We start from the raw sequence: 6,000 nt of genomic DNA on the forward strand, positions 1-6,000 counted from the left end.
ATGGGTCCCAGTGCCACAAGGCAAAGGCCTCTGCGACAAGTGGCTCACAGCCCCTGTTGCCCATGTATTAATGTAGATAGAATTTTCTGCACATAACCTTCCCCACTTCAGACATTCATGCTAACACACGGTTGGGAGGTTGGGTGGATTATCATTGGGGCATGGGAGAAGGTGCAAAGGCCTGTCATGGACTTGTTGGATGCAGATGAATGGTGGAAGGAGTCATCTGGGGAATCACAAGAGAAGAAGGCTCAGAGCCCAGAGAGTGGTGATGGAACTATGTTGAGGGGGATGAGGGGGGAGAGAAGGTGTCAGAAGCTTGTTGGCTAACAGATTGAGGTTGAATCCTGACAAGACAGGAGGACTCCCTGGTCCTGAATGGAGTAACTGTGCCCCTGAAGGACCAGGTGCGCAGCCTGGGAGTCATTTTGGACTCACTTCTGTCCGTGGAGGTGCAGGTTAATTCTGTGTCCAGGGTGGCTGTCTACCAGCTCCATCTGATACGCAGTGTGCTGGCCCCAGGGGTATGTCCGTAAAACGAGGTCCAAGTCCAGTCCTGGGTCAAGGGGTCCAAAGGAAGTCAGTCCGGCAGGGAGCAAGGCAGGGAGCAGGTCAAAGTCCAAGGCACGAGGTTGCAGGTTGAGCACACGCTTGCAACAAAGTTGCTCACGCAACTTGGGCTGGGTCTGGCTGGCTTTTATCTGGCCCTATGCTTAGGGCAGTCCCGATCCTCCGGAGACTCGCCTCTCCTCCGGGCCTGGAGGCGAGCACTCCTCCTGCAGACACTTAACTCCCTTCGCCTCTCTGCCCTGAGCCTCTGTAGCTCAGGAGAGGATGGTGGGTTACTAGACCCAGGGGATGCCTCAGCTTCCTCTGAAGAGGCTGGGAGTGGAGCACCTGCAGGCAATGGGTCCTCCCTCCCATCAGGAGCCAGAGCAGACTCTGCTGATGCCTGCACCTGGGGATCCAGCACAGGTGGGGATCCTTCAGGCTCAAGCCCTGGCCCTGGCCCCGGCTCAGCTGGTTCTGGAGGCGGGGAATCCCGTGCAGGCTGGGATCCCTCAGGTTCAGCATCAGAGTCTGACTCCCAGGCCATCACACCATCCCCCCTCCCAGGCCTCCCCCTCAACCGAGGGGCCGGACCAGGCTTGCTGGGGTAAGCTGCATGGAAATCACGGAGGCAGGCAGGCGCGTGGACGTTTTCCGCTGGTTCCCATGAACGATCCTCAGGCCCATACCCTTTCCAGTCGATGAGGTATTGGAGCTTCCCCCTGCGGTGTCGTGAGTCGAGAATGCGCTCCACCTCGTACTCAGGCTCCCCCTCAACCAAAACTGGCTGCGGTCGTGGGTTGTCTGGGTGGAACTCGTCGGGCGGGGCGACTGGACTAAGTAGGGACCGGTGGAATACCGGGTGAACCTTGAGCGATGGAGGTAACTGGAGGCGAAACGCCACCGGCGACACCTGCGCAGTGATGGTGAATGGGCCGGCAAACCGTGCATCCAGCTTTCGTGAGGGCCGAGAAGGATGCAGGTGACGGGTAGAGAGCCACACCCGATCACCAACATGGAGTTCTGGCCCCTCCTGACGATGTCGGTCAGCCTGGGCCTTGTATGCGTCCTTGGCCTGGTGCAGTTGCTCCATCAATAATTGTTGCTGGGACTGAAGCTCCTGAAGCCAGTCTGTCACTGCGGGGACCGCGGAAGCTGGCAGCACGTCTGGGAACAAACGAGGATGGTAGCCGTAGGAGGCCTGGAACGGGGTTTGCTGGGTGGAGGCGTTCACTGCATTGTTGTAGGCGAACTCCGCCAATGGCAAGTGATCGACCCAGTCATCCTGCTGAAAGCTGCAGTAACACCGGAGATACTGCTCCAGCACTGCATTTGCCCGTTCCGTCTGGCCATCGGTCTGCGGGTGGTGGGCCGAAGATAGACAGACCTCCGTCCCAAGGGTCTGGTGCAGGGCTCGCCAGAAGTGGGATGTGAACTGGACGCCGCGGTCAGAAACCACACGCTCGGGCAGGCCATGCAGGCGGAAGATGTGCTGCAAGTACAGTTGAGCCGTTTCCTTAGCTGTGGGTATGGACGGGCAGGGGGCACAGTGCACCATCTTAGTGAAATGGTCCGTGAAAACCAGGAGGCAGGTACAGTGACGAGATGGGGGCAAGTCCACCACAAAGTCCAGCGAGACCGTGTGCCAGGGACGCGGTGGGACTGGTAATGGCTGGAGCAGACCGGGGGGTCGCCCGGTAGGACCCTTGGCCCGCCGGCAGACATCGCAACCAGCAACATAGCGTGCCACATCAGCCTTCAGGCGGGGCCACCAGAACTCCCGGCTTACCAGATGGGTGGTCCGGTACCGCCCAAAGTGCCCTGCTGCTGGGGCATCGTGGGACATCTGGAGAACCTCAGCCCGCAATGGTCCTGGTGGGATGTATAGACGACCCTGGTGCAGCAGTAGGCCCTGGTGCAGGGCCAGCCCCGGATATCGAGGGCATGACCCGTCAGACAGTTCCCGGAGCCGTTCCTGTGCCCAAGCGTCGACCCGTTGCTGTTCTCGCACCCGAGCCTGCAGCGGCTTGGCCTCCTGAGTGGCCAGGAATGCGGCTGGTGGTAAGATAGTCGCCGGCACTGCCTGCTGTACAGTGTCTGCGACGTCCTCAGGTTTCCGGGACAGGGCATCCGCTTTCCGGTTTTGGGAGCTAGGGATGTAGCGGATCCGGAACTGGAACCGGGAGAAAAACAGCGCCCACCGGATCTGCCTTTGGTTCAACTTGCGGGTGGTCTGGAGGTACTCCAGATTCCGGTGGTCCGTTCTCACTTCCACCGGGTGTCGTGCCCCCTCAAGATGATGGCGCCAGACCTCAAAGGCCACCTTGATGGCCAGTAGTTCCCGCTCCCACACGGTATAGTTACGCTCCGCCGGAAGGAGCTGCCGGGAGTAGTAAGCGCAGGGTAACAGTGGCGCATCGGGTCCGTGTTGCTGAGACAGGATGGCACCGAGAGCCGTACTGGAGGCATCAGTCTCCACCACGAAGGGACGAGAGGGATCAGGATGCTGTAAAATCGGCGCCCTCTGGAAACAGGCTTTCAACCCCTGAAATGCCACTTCAGCCTCCTCATCCCAGGAGAAGGGCGTCTTGGGGCGCAGCAGTCGGGTTAATGGGGTGGTGCGATGAGCATAATCTGCAATGAAGGTCCGGTAATAGTTGGCGAACCCTAGGAACCGCTGTAAGTCCTTGCGGTTCCGGGGCGCTGCCCACTCTCGAACCGCAGCCACCTTCCCAGGGTCCATCTGCACCCCGTCAGGGGAGAGTCGGTGTCCAAGGAAGTCTACTGACCGCTGGTGGAACTCGCACTTGCTGAGCTTGGCGTACAGGCGGTGCTCCCGCAAGCGCTGCAACACGGACCGAACATGACTCTCGTGACGGGCTGGGTCACGGGAATAAATCAGAATATCATCTAGGTACACCACCACGTATTTGTCTAGCAAGTCCTGGAACACGTGGTTGATGTACCGTTGAAACACGGCGGGCGCGTTGCATAATCCGAACGGCATAACCAGGTATTCAAACTGCCCATACCGGGTCCCGAATGCAGTCTTCCACTCGTCCCCGGCACGGATCCGAATCAAGTTGTAGGCCCCTCGGAGGTCCAGTTTGGTGAACATCTGCGCCCCCTGCACCCGCTCCAGCAATTCTGCAATAAGGGGCAAGGGGTACCGGTCTGGGATGGTGATCTTATTCAGGGCCCGGTAGTCATGGCAGAGGCGAAGCTCCCCACACTTCTTCTTAACGAAGAGTACAGGAGCGGCAGTGGGTGAGGTAGAGGGTCTAATGAACCCGCGTTCCAGGTTCTTGCGAAGGAAGTCCTGCAAGGCTTCACGCTCTGGCTCCGAAAGAGAATATAAGCGGCTCACAGGCAGGGGCGCCCCAGGCTGTAGGTCTATGCCGCAGTCGAAGGACCGATGAGGCGGCAGTTTGTCTGCCCCCTGTTCCTCGAACACGTCTAAATAGTCCTGGTACACGGCAGGGAGCGTTGACACAGCCTGACCCATGGGGGCAGCTGCTACTAACTCGGACTGAGCATGGGAACCCGGGTCTGGGAAACGTACAGTCCGATTGACCCAGTCGATCTGAACATTGTGCGACTCCAGCCAGTCCATCCCAAGCACCAGGGGAAACCGGGGCATGGTGGCAATGTCCAGGGTTCGCACCTCCCGGTGCTGCTGGTAGCACAGGACCAAGGGCTGGGTCTCCCGAGTAACAGCGCCCGAGCGTAGGAGCCGTCCGTCAATTGCCTCCACCTGTACTGGTTCCGGCTTGTTCTGAAGCGGCACCTGATGCTGAGTGGCGAAGGCAGAGTCCATATAGGAGCGGGTTGCCCCCGAATCCACCAGAGCGTGGGTGAGAATCCAGGGCCCACCGGGGGGGTATAGACGCACCGGTATCATGAGGTGTTGCAATTCCACTGGTGAGGGCCCATCATGCGATGCTTGGGACCCCAGGTAGCCTGGGCCATCGGCTACTGGGGTTGGCCGTTTTCCCTGCGGCTGGTGTTTCTCAGGGCAGGTTCGGGCGTAGTGTCCACTCCCACCGCAGTAGAGACACAGGTTCCCCTCCCGACGCCGAGTCTTTTCCGAGGGGGAGAGGCGAGGCCGCGCTGCCCCGAGCTGCATCGGCTCCTCCAATGACTCAGCTTTGGCCACGGAACTGCAGGGAAGCACCGGCGCCGGGAGCCCGGAGTGCCGGCGGCCCCGGGCCTGGCGACGGTCCTCCAACCGATCGTCTATCTGCAGACTCCGTTGGATGAGGGCATCCAGTGTGGCAGGGCGATCCAACGTGGCCAGCTGATCCAGTATCTCGTCTGAAAGTCCCTCGAGATACTGGTCCCGCAGGGCAGAGTCGTTCCAGGTCAAGTCCTGCGCCAGCAGCCGAAATTCCGTGGCGTAGGTGGCCACTGTGGACTTGCCCTGTTTCAACCGCCGAATTGCCCGATTGGCTTGACTCCCCTTCTGAGGGTTGGCGAACGTGGTTTCCAGATGATTGCAAAACCCCGTATAGTCTGTCAGCAAGGGGGAGTCTTGCCGGAGCAGCGGCAACGCCCACTTGGCCGCCTGGTCCTTCAGCAAGCTGATCAGGAAGTGCACCTTGGTGCGGTCGTCAGGGAAATCCCGAGCTCGCCCCTGAATATACAGCTTGGCCTGGGCGAGAAACATGGGAAAGCTGGCTGGGGACCCATCAAATTTCTCTGGCAGGGCCACTGGGTACTTGCCAGGAGCTGGGGCGGCAGCCCCAGGAGCCGGTAAGGCATCCAAACGCTGCTGAAGCGCCGTAACCACATTGCTTAGCTGCTGCACGGTGTGGGTCAAGGCCTGGTTCTCCTGCGCCAATGCCACCAGCACAGCCGCCTGGTCAGCCATGGCTACTAGTTCCTCCCGAACGCACCCCAGCAAAGGGGGAGTGCGGGTGTGGCGTGAGCAAACTGTGCTGGCCCCAGGGGTATGTCCGTAAAACGAGGTCCAAGTCCAGTCCTGGGTCAAGGGGTCCAAAGGAAGTCAGTCCGGCAGGGAGCAAGGCAGGGAGCAGGTCAAAGTCCAAGGCACGAGGTTGCAGGTTGAGCACACGCTTGCAACAAAGTTGCTCACGCAACTTGGGCTGGGTCTGGCTGGCTTTTATCTGGCCCTATGCTTAGGGCAGTCCCGATCCTCCGGAGACTCGCCTCTCCTCCGGGCCTGGAGGCGAGCACTCCTCCTGCAGACACTTAACTCCCTTCGCCTCTCTGCCCTGAGCCTCTGTAGCTCAGGAGAGGATGGTGGGTTACTAGACCCAGGGGATGCCTCAGCTTCCTCTGAAGAGGCTGGGAGTGGAGCACCTGCAGGCAATGGGTCCTCCCTCCCATCAGGAGCCAGAGCAGACTCTGCTGATGCCTGCACCTGGGGATCCAGCACAGGTGGGGATCCTTCAGGCTCAAGCCCTGGCCCTGGCCCCGGCTCAGCTGGTT

The sequence above is a fragment of the Lacerta agilis genome, chromosome 8 (genome assembly GCF_009819535.1).
Source record: "Lacerta agilis isolate rLacAgi1 chromosome 8, rLacAgi1.pri, whole genome shotgun sequence".
Classification (NCBI taxonomy): Eukaryota; Metazoa; Chordata; class Lepidosauria; order Squamata; family Lacertidae; genus Lacerta; species Lacerta agilis.